Here is a 17,956-nt window from a genome sequence, read left to right as displayed (position 1 = left end):
AGAACAGATCCCCTATTATTTGACATACACAAGAGCAAATATAAAAGGACACTTAGTCATTTTTCAAGGTAGGAACAAATCAACAGCATTCTGCTTACATTTATTATCTACCTAAACACTTTCAAGCTTCCTCAGAACTGCACTTTCTTTTGCTGTCTATTGTAATGGCCATTAATTCATTTTCTCATTTGCATTGTCCCTCCCATTTGAGGCTCTTTCTTGTAGTTCCTTAGAAAAATGATTGGCCAATCACTGGCTAAATGACTGTATTGATTTCAGGAACTGCCTGAGTAAAAGCCAAACAAGCAGCCCCAGGAACAGGGAATTTCCTTGATGCTCTGATTCTTCAGACAGTCTTTTCTCAGCTGTTTTGTGCTACCAGCCTTTTTGTCCTAAGACAGTTGTGATGAAACCCAAGTGTAGCCTCTGATTTATTAGGAGGTATGACTAACATCACCTGTTTTCAGTGCAGCTCCTATAACACAACTTGCGGGGAGGTACAATCACTCTGACACCTCATCAGTTTAGCTGAAATCAAAACAATATATTCAGAAAAAGGAAATTGGCTATTAAATGTAAACCATACAAAGACTGCCTTCTTAAGTCTACTGTGCCTTCAATTAGATCATTGAAATAACTGGCACGCAGAATGGAAAGTGAGCCTTCTCCTTACAGCAGTAAAAAGCACTTGAAAACTTGCAAAGAGGATGATGCTTTTCAAGCTTTTAAGAAGTAAAAAATACTCCATACATTCTAAAAGGCAAAATGCTGCTTCCGTTAAGAATCTTAGTTAATTTTCACATAAAGCAACTCCAAATATTTTAAAGTAGGGAAAGAATATCTGTTTCAGCAGATACATACTTTTAGTAGATTAATTCACTCTGTCCCAGAGATAAAACTTTTGTTTTGGAAAGCCTTGGGATGCACGGTGATGAAAAAATTTTACATTCCAATTTAGTCACAGAATATTGTAACTATGTTTTGCAATAATTTTGAAAAGTAATGTCTTTTTTCAGGCCTTTGGTAACAGAAGTAACAAAGATTCCTATTTGGAATCTATTTTATTTTGTAATTATGCAAATAAGGTTGTATATTAGCATTAATCATACTAAATGAAGATATCTTTTTCAGTTTGAAAAACTGAATAATTATTTATTAACAATGACTGGTGAAGGAGCTTAAAACAAATAAGATTGCACTTTAAAGAAGCTTGCAAAAAATATTCTTTGGGAGGGTTGATTTTATTTATTTTGAAAAAGTGTGGTAGGCAAAAATATTTAAAACCAGATATGATTTGTGAGAAATGTGGTACAAATGTCTTTCAAATGCATTCATATTTATAAATCCAGTATCTCGGTTATGAAAAGGAAGCTAATGTGTAAATATCACTTATTTCCTTTATTTCAAAAAAGATGAATTGGCATCTGTCTCTTTTACTAGTAAATAAGTTATTTCTAATTAATTCATTTAAGAATGAATTTTCTAAACAAATGTTCTGAAAAGCAGCTGTGTTACGAGATGAGATTGCTTTCTGCCACTGGAGCTCTGAGTGCGTGGCAGCCTCAGAGCTCCGCTCTTGCAGAGTGCAGCTCATCAGGTCACTCTGATCTGAGGCACTAGCTGTGCAAGCTTTGGTTTGTGTGTCTTTCTCAAAATGAACTCTGTCACTCAGTTCACATGGTTCAGCAGCAAATTGATCTCTCTAAGTTCATACAAACCCAAACTCCTAGAAGAATTTCCTCCTTTCCTTAGACCCTGTGCCTTCTTCATTAACTTTGATATAGGCTCCCTGCCTCACTTCTGCTGTTTCTTGTGCTCATCTTCTTACAGGGTAGTCGGCAGCTTCACCCTTTTTGCAGGCTTATCCAAGCTCACACTGTAAAAGCTGTGCTTGTCCCCAGCTATGAAGAATCGCTCTGTATCAAAGGTGAGGCATGATGCAGCCCACTTCCAGTGGCCAAGCACGGGGAGCTGGCAAGTAGTGCTGTTAATGGTGGTGCTGACTTTGTCTAGGCTAGAGAGAGCTCGTCTCTGCAAGCCAGCCCTTCCAGTCAACACATATTTGGTGTCAGCAAATCCAATTTATTTTTTTTTGGCAATACGGCTTCTATCGTTGTTCTATCACTGAATAAAATAAGCCGCATTGGCAGCGGGATGAGGCTTCTAACGAGGTAGGAATTTCCTGCCTTGCTAGGCCGTGTTAGTCACTTTGGCTATCTGTTACAGGTCGAGCAGAAGGATTCCTTTGTAGTCAGTATCAAAAGACAGGATCCTCCAAAATGTGGTTCGGCACACTGAAGAGACAGATGGCCAACAGTGGGGTGGGTGAAGTCCTCTCTGGAGCACTCTTCCCCAGACTGAAGGGCACAGATGTCTAACTTTGGTTTGATGTGTAAAGTTAGTTCAGGCAATTTGTACCCAATTATTTTACAGGTGGTGTGAGAAGCCTAACGCAGCCATGCTCACATACTTCTGAGTGCACCGTCCTCTCTGAATAAACTTCAGGTAGGCTGCTTCACGTGCTTCTCAGCATGGTAGCCAGCAGAAATCAAATATGAGCCATGTTTAGCTCTAAATCAAAAATACTCTCTGTGATTTAAGCTTACTTCTTTGACTTTACATCAAAATGGAGCAGAGGAGACAGGCTTAAACTGCAATGAATAGGAAAGCAGCAAGTAGAATAGCATTTGTGCTGAACGCAGGAACTAGCTCTTCTCTGATACCTGTTCAACTATTGTTTGCCAGGCTCAGTTAGGGTTGCTGGAGAAAACTTTTAAACCCCGTTATTTTGTATGTGTATTACAAATTATGGGTCAGGGCCAAGTTTTTCTGCACGCTGTACAAACACCTAACAAAAAGTATCACTAAACGGCCTGTGCCTTGATGAGCCTGGGGATCCTGCAATGGGAACTAAGCGAGGTGAATGTCACCGTGGATGAGAAACACGAGACAGATAAAAGCTGGGAGGAAAAAGGAAGCAACAGAGCAGAAAAATGATCAGAGTCCTAGGTAACAAACATTCTGTGAACTCTGTGTTTCTGTTCTAATCATCTGGTTTGTGGCTGTCTCAGGTGTTTTTCCCCCCTCTTCTCCCTCCACCCACATTAACCTTTCCTTGTGGACTTAAGTCTTTTCCTGTTGTGTTTTTGTGTCTTATTTTTATTTTTTTTTTTGGGGGGGGGGTGGTTCTTTTGGTTTTGACAGATACTTGATTTTCTGTTTGTAGACTTTTGGGACACTACATCATTTATCTGCACTAAATGACGCAGGACAATACAGGATCTGATTTTGATTGATTGTTTGTCTTCTATTTCATTACTAGAAATAAATGTTATTAAATAATAAATTTGATTGTCTTCTTCAAATTGGTTGAATTCTCAAGTCTATTCTTTCTCGCTTTTTAAAATCTTGCTAATATTATGAAACGTATTATGGGAAATTGTTCACTACACAAGAAGTAGATTTAATAAAGATCTTTCCCCACACTCAATAATGACTGCTTTAAAACTATGCAAGTAAAAATTAATAACTATCATTCACACTTCTGTCTTCAAGTATTTAAGGGAGTTTTGTTTAGAAAGTTTCTTAATTTTAAGCTGATACAGAACGCAGCTTTCTGTTTCACTACATTGGTTTCAGAAGTAATAGAATTTTGACACAGCTAAGTTAGAACAAGGGTTACAAAAACATTTTCAGTAGTAAGACAAGGGTTTTACTTCTGGTATTTTGTGAAAAAAAAATGGGATCAATAAAAGTATTTACAGTGTATTACTGTGGGGAAAAAATAATTTGTATAGAAGTTACTGTGAGCTTTAGACTAATGGTCATAACTGTAAATGATATTGAAAAACAGATAAAATTAAATAAAGACTTGCAAAGTATAAATTTCCTGCTGGCAATCTAAAAAGGATTTTCTTGTTACTCACCCATGGGATTTGGGATTCTATCAAGGAAGCTTTCCTACTTGTCATACATCATTTCAAAGAGACATATATAGCCTGGAAACTGCTTTAAGGCAGCTGCAAGCAAGTGTCACTTTGAGTTAAATGCATTATTAAACTGTTGGGAAATTTCACATCATGGGTCATTTATCTATGCTAAATGGGTCAAAAGCCTCTACACACGCCTAGATAAATGAGAGAAGAGCAAAATTCTCCCTCGGGACGTAATACGTTGACAACCTCTTAGAATTCATGTTGTTATTTTTAGTAGATATGAGGAAAAATGACTTGCTAAGTACACTAATTCATAAAACCAGGTGCCAAATACCCATAAGAAAAGGTTACCAAATATTTCTGAATTTTGATGTTGCTTCATGCAAGGTATCAGTGAAATGAAGTATAATATGCTTTGGCTCTCTGTAATTAATGGCTGATTGCCGGTCCTAAAAGATCCATGTGGAATAACGCATATTTTACCAGCTTAGCTACTTTGGGAAGGAATAATGTGCGCACTTTGAACCAGGCATAGAGGTAATAGAAACAGAGCAATATAAAGTTTCCAAAACTTTTACATGTTATTACAATGTGATTTAATTTCCTTGCAGAAGAGGGACTTTGGTTTCTTAAATCCTTCAATGCCCATAACACGTTGCTGAGCATTCCCAGACACCATAGCATGCATCATCAAACAAAGTAGAAGCTGACCTGGTAGCCAGTTTTAGGAAATTAGCAGCAATGTGAAGTAACACGGTGAAGTGAGCTAGAAACAGTTCTTCACAGTGCATTGGTATTCTTTCGTGTTGAAAGATGAAGTTTTCCATCTCCTTGCGCGTTCATCCATCGAGCGGACCAGTCAAAAAATAGTTGAGCAAACAATTGCAAAGGGAGTTCCATCCTTTTAAATTACAAGCAATTTTACTTTCTTGTTAGCTGATAGATTTAAAAGTATATTTGGTATCAGTATTAGTTCATAACTCTGAGCTGGCTGAGTTCACACGAGCACTCAGCAGGTTTTCTGGCACTCAGAACACAGATGACCTCTGCAGACGAATCATGTCAGGTCAGGACAAGTCCGCCTCTTTTTCAGCCAGAAGATTATGGGATATTTAACTGAATAAATAATTCACATCTAACACGTCAGGTAGATTTCCACTAGTGCTGAAGTTAGTGACTGAATCTGTGAAAATAGCATAGTTAGTTTGGTTACTCTCACCTGTGGCAGTGACATTTCTATCAGTGCATCACTGGCCTCAGCCCCCAGCACAGAGGCTTCCCTCTGGGAAGCTGATTCATTTCACTTCTTGTTTGTTTGTTTCTTTTTTACTGTTATGGTCAAATCATAGCAACCTGAGAGCACCAGCAATCCACCAGACTCAATGCACCAGGATGGGGGGTGATTTTCCTATCGAGCCCCATGAGGGCAGCATGATGATGAAGTCATCTAAATTAATTACTAGAAGAAATTTCTATGCAATCTGGAGAGCAATGAAAGTTTTTTTAATGTATTCCTAATCTAGTTTTATCTTGAAAACTTTTATTTATAACTAGTTACTGGTTACACATGTGAGGAATTTTATTTATTTATTTATTTTGGTCAGGAATGGCTGAGTCGCTTTTATTAAATCAAAAGTTCAGGTAATCTCAGCTCATTATAAGGTTTCTGACACAAACAAAAATATCAGTTTGAACAGGATAAATGTTTATGGCTTGAGAAAAGACTGGCAGCTGTTCATTAACAGGCTAAATCATTCAAAATATCTTCTTATGAACCGGGTGCGAACACCATATATTAAACCTGGATATCATGAACAGGTGTCAGAAGGCCAAAATAAAATAACTAGGAGCAGATAAAGTAAACATATATATATGTAAAATATATAATTGCTCTTTAATGATAATACACCCTGTGAAATTCAACAACTTGAGTTTCCAATCTTGTATTAACAGACAGGAAATTAATAATAAATAGGTGATGGGCTACATTCAAATGCATTTCATTTTTTGTGTTTTTTTCCCCCCTTTTCTGGCTCTACCATAATTTTTGCAAGGACAACTGATGGCAGTCTTAGCAAACACTTTTCCTGTCTTAATCCATGGACCTTATTGCACTTCAGTCTGAATGAGCCCATAAAACATTTCCAGCACTACTTGATGGTTTTGCAAAAACTGTCTCCATGTCTTATTTTGATAGAGTACAGTGTTCAGTCTGTGTCTTGTTATAGGACCTTGAATATCACAAGCATTCATAGAAGACTGACCAAGATTCTAACCTTTATATAGTAACCTTTATATCATATCTAACACATGTAAGAATTTTAATATGAATGCAATAGGAATTCTGAAGAGAAAAGAAATCTGAAAAATTTTAATAAAGGATTATGACGTGATTAAAATATATTTTATCTTTCAGATTACTATATGGCTCTGAATTCTAGAAAACTTTCAGTTTACAGTATTTATCATAACCATAACATCAAATTCAAATTAAAGTTACATGAATGTAAGCTTTCTCTTTAACTATTTTTCATATTTATTATTTTGTAAATTATTTTCATGTGAAGAAGACCTATTAAAACTTTAGTATGTTAAAAAATTGATGAACCAAACAAAGCAAAGTGTTGCAAGACGTTTGACTGATGAACCAAGCAAAGCAAAGCAAAGCTGATCTGTTTAAACCAACTGACACTACTGGCATTATACCAAAATGTATAAACATGTAAGCTGACCTGCCAGTGCATTTTACAAAGACATCATTGAGAGCAAAATTAAGACATGTCTCATTAAAAATTTTCTCAGACACAGAATGTATATATCAAAGCCATGACACAGGCTCTAAATTAATTAACCTATTTTAAAGTACAAAATCTCTGTGCTAAGGTATTCTCTCTTGAAAGTTTCTGACAAGCTCCCTAGGTATCCTGATAGTCTTTTAAGCTTAATTGTCTTAATAATGTAATAATAACTTATATCACCATTAAATTCTTACTTTGTTCCTCTTTATAAATGTACCAGGATGATATGAGAAACAGATATTATAAAACAGTTTCAAAGATTAGAAAATATTCCTGATGGTGTTCGTCACACAATGTGAGTAAGATTGTTTTACAGAGATTATTTTTAACATACTAGTTTTCTTCTATCCGTAGCTATTTTAGTGTACAATGCTTGTTGTCATAACGTACATCAGGCCATTTACAGTGTACACAATGACTCTAAATTAAATAAGCTAGATTTACTTAATTTGCTCAGTAATAACAATATTACATTATTTTAGCCAAATGTCTATGTCAAACTGAACAGAAATAAGAGGAAAGCAGTAATTAGTCTAGGTTAAAATATATCCTCAAAGGATATTAAATATGCAAGAGCTCATCCATGAAAATTAGACTGCAAGAGGTTACACCATGTATTGGCTTATTTTGTTACATATCAAATTATCTCTCATGAATAAATATATCTAATAATGTTTAACTCTATAATTTAATAGTGCCCTATTAAAAATATTTTCTGAATCAACCAAGCTGTGTATTTGATTTTCTATGATTATCAGATTTTAAGTACACAATAATTAAATGTGCAATTTGTACTGACTTCTGCAAGCACAATTAAAAAGACTGTGCACTTTAATCCCTCAAATAGATAACTTCAATAAATACAAACTCTAGGACCTAGTACTTAACTTGAATAATAATATAAGTTAAGGAACATAACAAGGTGTGAAGTTCCCAAGAGGAAAAAGATTATTTTAGATCTCTTTGTTTATCGGAAGAAAAAAGAAAAAAAAAAAAAAAGTGCCTGAACTATTAAATTTGTTTGACATGCTTTGCAACATGAGCATTGTTGTACTCCCTTTCCCACAGCTACCAAGATCGTAGGTTTCTTAAAGGACTTCAAACCACATCTAATCTAGTGTAAAATTCTCACCTTGCTTGTCATTAGGCAGTGACACAATTTCCCTGTCAAACAGCTCTGAACTTGACTGACCCTCAAAACCTTCGCAGAGTTACCCACAGCTGAAAAGGAGCTGATCTGGGTAACCTTGCTGCCATTTGCTGCCACAAAGCACTAAGGGATACTTTGAAAAATGAACTTGGTTAATAGGTGCTGAGGAAGTACAGGTGACTTACAAGTCCCCGCATGCAGCATTAACCCAGAATCATCATTGCTCTCTCGCGATGAGAAATGATAGGAAGGACTGTTCTAGTTGCCATGGTGACCTCCGCTCAAATATTGCATCTCTCTCTCTTTTTCCTCAGGGTGCACGAAGATCTTTGAGGAGTTTTTGTTCCCTTTTCACTGGGCCCTGCCCCAGCATCAGGCCCAGCAACAGTGCCAGGCTGAACAAAGAGTGGGTGCTATTTGCTAATTCTAAAAACTCATGAAGATAAATTAGTCCCTTTCCTATCATGTTCCCTCCACCATAAGAAATGAAGATGAAGAGTGGAGCAATCAGCTAATTAACCCTCTTTTCCAGGCACAAAGAGCTGCATTACAATGTGACATTGCTCTGCCCTTTTCTTTTTGAGGTGTTTTCATGACCTATCAGAGTCTGCTCTATGAAAAGACCCTCTGCATCTGCTCTTGCAACCTGCTAATTACAATACTGTAATTAAACGCACACTGAAGCGATTGCCTTCATATATCACTGTGTGTGACAAGCAAAGAGTGACTTTCAGTTAAGACATACTTAGCTCCCCTCTTCCTGACTGAGGAAGCTGCAGACTTGTTTTTGGCTCGCCTGGTTTGCTGCCTGAGGACATTGAAAATCCTGGTTGTCTGAGCTGCAGTTCTGTGAAACACGTGTGCACACATCCAGGCATGCAAATGGGCCAAAGTCACTGTGAGTACGTGGTAAAATCCCACTGAAGTTACTGCAACTGGGTATGGATAAGAGAGCAAAGTGCGTCCAGTGTAGCGGTTGCCCCATCTTCCCCTCAAACAGACAGCTTGTTTCTCAACTACTGTTTCAGATTCCTGCATCTCCCCAGAGATACAAGGTCACAACAATATCCTGGGTGTTTCTTGCTTTGATTCTTCATCCCTTCTGTGGTTTCAGCATTCCCAACCTCCTTTTCTCTACCAGAACAACAGTACTTAGTTCTTTTCTAGCAGCACTTCAGTCCCAAGGAGAGCAGAGCTTAAGATGTGATTTTGCTTGGTAAGGAACAAATAAATACATTTTTTGTTATAAGTGGGTTCTTTGGTTTTGATTCATTTTGTTGTTTGCTGTACAGTACACTTTGAGACTGTGTCTGAGCTAAACTTGCTTGAGGTCCACACCAGGAGCATTCAGATGTGCTCAGCTGTGGGATACACAGAAATTTCTGCAAATCACAGTGAGAAAACACAGCAAAAAAAAAAAAAAAAAAAAGTCCAGGCAGTGAAGGGAACACTACCTTACCATTGCCAGCAGTTATCTGCAGGGAAGCAGCAGTTATTTGCAGGAAAGCAAGGGGCACTGAGGAGAAGTCAGAGGACTTGATGGTCACCTCCTGTTCCCCAGCCACTACCACGCTCTGCTTCCTTACTCTGTCTTGATGGGATCACATCATTATCTGAGGGGGGGGGGGAGAAAAAAAAAGTGGCCATAAAATACCAGTGCCTTTGAAGTGTAGACAAAATGCAGACACATCAAAATGTATTTTTCTTTTCTATACCTTTTTCTTAAATGAAATATAATGGTCAGCTTTAGGCTAGGTGCTGCCATGCGTTGCCGATGGGAAGTGAGAAACAACAGCAATAAATTCAGCTTTCTTCCTGAAGTACTGCTTGCAGCGTGAGGCAGCACTAATCAAAGTCAAATCACAAAGGTTTGGATTTCTTCCGTTCAGTACTAATACCTAAGGGCAAGATGGAGGAGAACTGTTTGATATCGAGCAGCCATATTCCCCACACTCTTTACCAACCAGTTTAATGAAAGCTCAGTAGGGTTACTCTATAGGAGATTAGAAATGGTATTAAATCATACCAAAACCTATCATTTGATGGCACTTCTGTAGCAGCATACACGAGCTGGAAGAGTTTACAGCCAGTACTACTGATATGAACAAAATGTGTTTTTTTCCACCAGTGAAACAAAGACAGTTACACCTATGAGTAAGTGTCACAGGACTGGGACCTATGATGCTAAGAACAAAATTAGAGGAAACAAACAGCAGGGATGCCATAAGAATGAAGCAGCCTGTGCACAGCATTTCTTTGAAGTATAATTACAGCCGCACTGAAGCATGAATGTAGCCTAACATATTTGCAACCACTGTAATCAGTGTAATCATGCTGCCATTTCATTTACTTTCACACATTCTGTTAAGGCATTAGGACTGCTGTGTAGACTGCTGGAATGATACAGTTAATACTGTCGATTTATTTTGTTCATGCTGATAAATCATGTTGTTATTCTGCTAAATTCATACTTCCTTATGACTTTAAGGCTAAAGCAGCCCATTCCATAGTAGTATAAGAATTCTGCTTCTAGAATAAGAATAGAAGCCCAAACCAGATTTTGTTAGATTTTTAACACCTTTACAAGACCTCATATCTGCTGTTAATTAGCAGTATTGGGACCAAATAAAAAGTAACGGATAACTCCCTCTCGTAAAATTTTTCTTTCTAGTAGTTATTATTTAGTCACGGTGAACACAGTGAAAAAAAAAAAAAGAGAGAGAGAAGACACCAAGAATTTTAATCTTGCTGTCATTCTACACTGTTCCAAGTCTACCACTTCCAGTTTTCTTTCTTTAAGCAGGTGCATTAGCAAAATAAAATAATATAATGTGAATTGCCTTGAAGGTATAGAAGGCAATTAGAACACTATAGATAGCTAAGTGAAGCAAGGGCAGGGAAAAGAAATGTGCAAGGTTTAACATCTGCACTACCATACAGCCTTTGCAAAACAAGATACAAACTGATTTGGAATAAATTATCTTGCTGATTTATCATATTAATTATAAACCTCCCTTCTCTCAGATGGTTCTTCAATGCTGTTTGCATAAACGCAACAGAATGAAGTAAAATTACACGAGTGAAAGGGCAAATGATTTTTCTGCTGGTAAGGTGCTGGTGTTGATGTTTTTAATTTATCTTAAGTATGAATGTTGTATTTGCCTGAATTTTAAAGGAAAAATTCTGTGATACTTCCTAAACAAGGCCATGTAAAGAGGTAGTGGAAAATGGTAGAGTGAGTTTTTAATGAAAATTCCACACCTTGATGTCTACCTAGGATCTTAAACAGCTATGTCATAAGCAGACTCACAAGAATGGAATCTATATAACAATTAAAATACTAATGCTCTTCTAATCACTTAAGCACCTAGAGTGTGTATCAAGGTAATCACATTCATTGTAAATTTATATGCTGTTCATATCCTTGTAAGCATTTTGAAAGAAAGTGGTGCAGAAGACACAGGTGCCTAAATTAATAAACATTAGAAAATCAGCAAGAGATTTAACTACACTGGTTATTGTTTTCATTATTAAATAATTAGTTTGAACATCTTTGTACACCTGGTCCCAAATCATGGGATTCAATTACCTTGAATGGCTTTGGGCTGCTATTTGATCACTTAATATTAAATCTGCAAAGTACTGGGCATTAGGAAGGATATCTGGTGGAGGATACTGAGATTTCCCAGAAGTTTTGTGAAAAAGTTCACTAATCAGAACATTTTGGTTTGCAGATGCATTACTATAATTAATTAGGGAAAAGCGTTATTAAGAGTTTTTTTTAAAGGGCAGAGCTAAAGAAAAAGGTGGCAGGAAAAAGGCTGAATAGTGTCATTTAATCATTCTCTCAAGGAAGTATTTTCTTTACAGAACATGTATATTTGATACATAATTTAAGATATGTCATGTGTTCCTCCTAACTTTCCTACCATTTGCTATAATATATACTGACTAGCTCACAGGTCCTGTCTTGTTCAGTTTCAAGAGTACTGAACTTGTTTTATTCCACCTCCAATATCTGCCTTGTGAGAATTCTATGCAAATAGAAAATTCAGAAAAGCTTTATTTGAATTTAAGACCTCCAACAGGGTCCTAAACAATACACCTCTGAGCATTCATGATATATTTTTAAAATATCTTATGCCTTTAAGCAACAAACTGGAATAGTTCAGTGTAAAATTCCAGATTAAAAAAAAAAAAAAAAAAAAGAAGAATTTAATTAAAAGCTGTAGGAAAGTTTCACATTGAATCTCAATGTTCTGCATGATGTTTACAATATGTAATTATTTTCCTGTAGAATTCAAGAAATAATAATTAAAAAACAACAACAACAACAAAAAACTCCTAAACATACTCTTTTAATAGCTTCAGTAGGATAAATGTGAACTAAATAAATCTAGACTTAGAGGAAGCAAGTATCCAGTATCTCACTTACTTTTACAGAAAGACATTAAATAACCAAGTGCCACTTCCACATATATACCCAGATAATGGATATAATTCCCACAAAAGTTTCAATAAGTCAAAGCATCCTTTTCCTTTCCAAAGTTTTTGAACATTCACTGATTGCAAAACCCTGTAATTTAACAGAAAATGTTTTTTTTTTCCTCTGCCTAAAAACTCACTAAAAGCAAATTACTGTGACCCTTCGAAGTATGACAGGAAAACAACATGGATGGAGAGTGTTTTCCAAATCTTGAAAAGGGCTAATTGATGTGAAACTATTTTCCAGGTCAAAACACAATAATGTAGGCAAGATTGACAAAGGAGTGATTTCAGTCTTCGCCTGCATCTCTGTAACTTTCTGTTTCTCGTTGCTCTCAGTGACACAAAAGCAGGGACAATACTGGTGACAACCACTAACATTCTCAGACAATGGTATCCTGTTAAGGTAAGTTGCCGCAACAAAATCACACATTCTAGTATGTTTTTGTGGCATCATTTTAAGAGCTACAGAAGCTAGACAATATTTCAGATCTAAGACTTCTGCTGCATGCATTTCTGAATATGACTGTTCACTCTGACTGTGAACAGACATGATGTTCATATTCATTAGATGTTAATTTTTGTGAATGATGTAATCTGCTCTCTGGTTAAGTATTGCATAAATTACTATTTTCAATTTGATTTGAATTAATTTAAAAAAAAATCCAGAAAAAACAAACAAACAAACAAAAACTCCCATGTACTTGTTTAAAATGTGCTTTGCAGGTACATTTGTATGAGTGAGACCTAGAGCTATGCCATGGAGATGACACAGAAGCTAGGAATTTGGAAATTCATTCTCTCTGTTACACCACTCAGTACCTGTCAAGGATGATGATGATAATAAAAGCAAATTAGGGCTAAAAGGCATTCATCAAACTTGTATTAGTTGCAAATTGATGGGCCTGCTGGGAAACTTCCCAACAGTCTTAGGCCACATTACTGAGACAGCCTAAACAGCAGGGATTTGGTACTTTGTTTGGTCTTATATATCATAAGCTTTTGTGAGATATTTACCATTTGAACTGATGTTAAGTTGGGCAGATGTAAAATTCCACTTCTGTTAAGAATAGACCTTTCCTGCTCTTACATGATGGATAAAGGAGTGCATGGGTATTTCAGGAATACCTGTTTTTTGAAGAAAAAGAAAGTCAGAATTAGCATATTTGGTACAGTCAGTACAATAAATGTATATACAACATTGAATTTTTTCATATGAAAGCAATAAATATTTTAAAAATTAATCACTAATGAGTTTTACTGTCTCAGTCTGTTCTCACAGTATTAGAAATCAGCTCCTTCAAGTGACCATGTAGTCACCAAGGCTAAACCAGGGGTTTATATGCGTACATGTTCTTTAGGGGCAATATAAAATATAGGAGGAATGTTTCTTATTTTATTTTGAGTGGGGTTTGTTTGTTTTTTAATTAATGGAACAATACATTTCCCTGGTACATGCATGGTCTGTCCACCTAATCAGTATACTTTGGAGGCAATATGGCTTCATGGCAATGAATCAGCTTACCTTAGCTGCAGGCCTTGCAGCATTTTATTTATTTATTTTCCTTCATAGCGTCTCTGAGTCATCCCTGTTGGCGCCAGATCCCAGATTACTTTTCCTTGGGTGGAATTTCTCCCCAACACAAAATAAGACATAACACTGTCCTGGAGTAAAAATGATAGCTCCCTAATGGTAAAATTTTAAAACAATAAAAAGTGTACAGAAGTGTCTATTCCTTCTGCAGCACTAAATGATTTTAGGTGAGGAAAATTTGCAAGTGCCTAGAAATAATCTGCATGGCTGAACCTATTTGTCACAATAAGTATTGCACTGCAAAAATCAGAGACTGGCATTTGTATTTTGAACTGAAGTCTTCAGTTTTTCCTCAGATTCCCAGCATTTTGCCACTGATGTCCAAAGTCAGTCACCCAAGTACAGTTAGCCTCTTCAGGACTCTGGTTTATAACAGCATCCAGGGAATAGCTAGGGCCATTTTATACTGAAGAAGTTCCCAGCAGAACCGGTCATTTAGTGCAGAATAATTGTACAGGTAAGCACCTTGCTACGGTCACACAGTAGGAATCATAATACTGAAAAAGGTGAGATTTTTGGGGATTCTGCAGGTGTTAATTAGAACGATGAAGGTGAAAGTGTGTTTTCTGCAGTTGGTAGACACGGTTTTTGCTAGGCCCCTTTACAAGTACAGTTTGGGGAGGTTTTTGAATATATTCTTTGGAATCTATTTTGGAACATTTTTAATTGGAGGCCACATGTGTGTAGAGATAAATGTTTTAAGTCACTGGGCCTTGCTAAGGAGGCATTTGACTGCTGCCAAGCAGAGAAGTACACAGTAGTGTTATGCTGCTGTTGAAGTTAGGTAGGACTCAGGCTGGCTTAAGTTGTGTTTTGTTCCTGAAGTTTAGTTCAAGTTTTCAACAGTAACTTGCTTCAGAAGGAAAGAGGACGGGATAAGGACTAATTAACTCTAGTGCTTTCCACAGGGTTAACCTGAGCAATCCCAGTTATAGCAATCCCAATTCTTCAAAGCAGACCCCAGAAACCCCAAGCTGACCTGATTTATATACAATTTAACATAGAAAATGTGTATGAGAAGGTGCCAGAGAAATCCCAAGACTAAACATTTTAGTGTAAAAATTGTGATATCAAGATTAAATGTTGGTAAGGTTAAGATGAAATACAGCTATAATCTAATTATGATCCTTTCTTATTCATGACATTTTCATTTTGCAGGTTATTTCCTTTATTTCTGTTCTTTTTGTTCTTGTGCATTTAGGATGCAATATCATCTTATGCAATCTCCCAATTAAAGGGCTTCTCCTGTAGCTCTAATCATCTCAAAGGTACTCTGATAAATGCCTCCATCTCTTAAAATGCTTTGAGATACAATAAGTGCCTCAGAATATGCAACCGTAAAAAAGATCAGCTACACTGACTACTTGCCATAAATTTTGTCTGAAATCTGGATCATCTGTGAAGATTTAAAGGAGCAGAATGGAATCCTGTCTGGAATCCTTTCTAATTTTCATGCAGAAGTCCTACAGAGTATCTGAATACCATGGAAGTTTACGGTATGCGCAAACCCAGACTGTAAGAGTCCAAATAAAAAAAAAAAAAAATCAAGATAAGGGTGTAAGAACTAAATTGATTCATTCATGGAGGTTGCAGGTTTAGTTAATATAGTCCTGTCTCTTCTGGGATTAGTAAACCGGGTCACTTCTTTTTTCCATCCTCTATCATAAATTGACTTGCTGTTTTGGTTTGCTACATCAGCAGAATCAAATACAAACCAATTTTCTCAGTGCAATGAGGGTTGTACCAGTGAGAGAGTGGGGCTGATACATTAGCATTCCCACAGTCACATCTCCCCTATCACTTGCCCACAGTATTTTCTTGAGTGAGACTTTGCCTCATCCATTTCCACATCAACTCTTCTCATGCTAGGTTAGCAGTGAGAGGGAGGAAAGAGAGGAGCTTTAGGATTTTTCTGTTGATTTTGCTTCACCTGCCTTGAGCTGCACCTCAGGTATAAGAAAGGCAGGTGTGACTTGAGAGCTGTTAAGGTAAATACTAGAAACTGCTGGAGTGACAGATGATACTGGCATATTATAATATAGCCTAGAGGTAATAGGCTTGGGAAATTGCATCTAAAAGCTGCAGTGATTCCTCCAGTAGTAGATTGCTGTTGGTATCCGCTGACAGAAAGCACTGAAACCAAGATGCAGAAAAGGAAACAGCAGTCCTTCTTCTTTATATACAGCCCCGCTGGATGTTTGAGCTTTCAGATAGATTTTAAGGGGAAGAATCAAAGTGTGTGAATTTATGTTGCTTCTTAGGACTAAAATAAACTCTTCCTGCACCTCTCTGCACTTGTAAAGCGAGGCTAATGGCTCTGCCACTGTGAACTTTCAAGTCAAAGAAGCAGTCACCATGGGTTAGAGAAGCAGGAAATCTGCAAGTAACCGGAATAAAACAAAAAGGATCGGAGATAGCTTGTCACCCCATCATGGGCAAAGTCGCCTCACCAGGACAAAAATTCTTTTTAGTGGGAGAGAGTAGTAACAGTGGGCATTAACATCACAGGGAACTCTTGTGTAGCTCCTGACAAGAACTTCCTTGAAAAAGATTTCCTTACTGTTTGAAGTATCTGCCCTGCCTGCACAGCAGACAGCTTGCTTTCTGACTACTGTCTTCCCTGTCTGCCCCCCTATGTGCTTCTCTGTTGTAACACCCTGTATTATTACAGGCACTCTCAGCACCTGGCTGCAGGAGTGAATCAAAGTGTTGTGGAGGTAGCGTATCAATTTGGGTTTGTGCCATGGTAATAGTTATTTGACGGTTAAGTGGGATCATTTCAAAGACCTTTTTCTTCCTTTTCCCTATTTCTCGGTGCCCAGATCACTGCTTGAGCTGCCTTTCCCCTAAACACTATGTGCTCACCTTTTGTGACTGTCTAAAATAGAAAACCTCTGCTCTTGTCAAAAGGATAAACTGAAACAGTCACTTATCTGGCTGAGGAATTGCACACCGGAGTGCTCCATAACCACCTCCCAGCTGCCTGCTGCTGGCTGCAGACCCTTGCCCAGCTGCGACAGCTGCAGCCAGCAACATCACCGCATCCTTACCCGAGACCATCACAGTGCAGAGGATAAGCTGACCTCAAAGCTGTGAGCATCTGAAAGAAAGTGAACACAATCAAATAATCCGTTTTGAATTCATGGTACTTACAGAATCTCCACCCCCAAAAAAAAAAAAAAAAAAATTGGATTATGTGTCAACTGACTTCACATTGCTATACAAAAAAACTATTTTCTTTTCTTCATTTTTCTTTCCACTGCTATTATCTAGCTAGCTTGTTAGCTGTCTACATGCGTGCACACACACACACACACCACACACACAATTTTTCAGTCCATGATATCTACATGGAAAATACGTAGAACTTGTAAGCATAGCTGTGCAGGCTCTCCTGAAAGTTAACAAGATTTTAGCAAATTCCAAAGATTGGAATTTCCCCAAATACAGGCCAAATTAATTCATATGTAGAAAGATTTCTGTCTACAATAACAGGAGTAAATGCCACATAAAACCCAGTCCTGCTCCCATCAGAGACAATGGGAATTAAGCCACTAACTTCAAAGAGCAGTGCTCTCCCTGTAGAGTATATTTCATGCTTCTGCAGTCTTGGCTAGATTAGTGCAAATTAAACATTGGGTTAAGTTGCCAGAGCCTATAAGCGCTCCATTAGGCTCTGGAGGATTTGGCTAATTTTAGTCAAATACTTACCTATTTTACAGAATACATGCAAATTTCATCCATGGGATAAGCCCACTGAACTCAATAGAATGCCACTAATGAATTTGGCCTTACAGCTCCACCGTCTATGCATTTATGCAGTGCTTAAAATGCATTGCAGTTCTATGCACCTTATCAAATCTTAAGAAACAACTTTTTCATACTAGAGCATACAAAATAATTTAATAAGAGTTGTAAATAAGGGGCTTTGACAAGTGCTAAAGGATCTAATCATCAAATCATATTCAGAGCATACGCAAGCCTTTTCTTGCCT

The 17,956-nt window shown here is 37.2% G+C and overlaps 1 long non-coding RNA gene across 1 annotated transcript in view; it reads right to left on the bottom strand.

The window, feature by feature from the left end:
- LOC308176279 overlaps nucleotides 1–17,956 on the bottom strand; it is a 247,241-nt gene that overhangs the window by 209,548 nt on the left and 19,737 nt on the right. Inside the window, exons 6-10 of the long non-coding RNA XR_013938205.1 lie at nucleotides 13,894–17,062; nucleotides 13,386–13,496; nucleotides 9,599–9,781; nucleotides 9,343–9,496; nucleotides 458–528 (exon numbers count right to left, since the gene is read on the bottom strand). This is a non-coding gene — a long non-coding RNA (uncharacterized lncRNA). The remainder of the gene's footprint in view (nucleotides 1–457; nucleotides 529–9,342; nucleotides 9,497–9,598; nucleotides 9,782–13,385; nucleotides 13,497–13,893; nucleotides 17,063–17,956) is intronic.

Source organism: Anser brachyrhynchus (assembly GCF_964034855.1).
Source record: "Anser brachyrhynchus genome assembly, chromosome: 12".
Taxonomy (NCBI): domain Eukaryota; kingdom Metazoa; phylum Chordata; class Aves; order Anseriformes; family Anatidae; genus Anser; species Anser brachyrhynchus.
The sequence above is the reverse complement of the archived record's forward strand: the minus strand, read 5'-3'. Positions and strand labels throughout refer to the sequence as shown.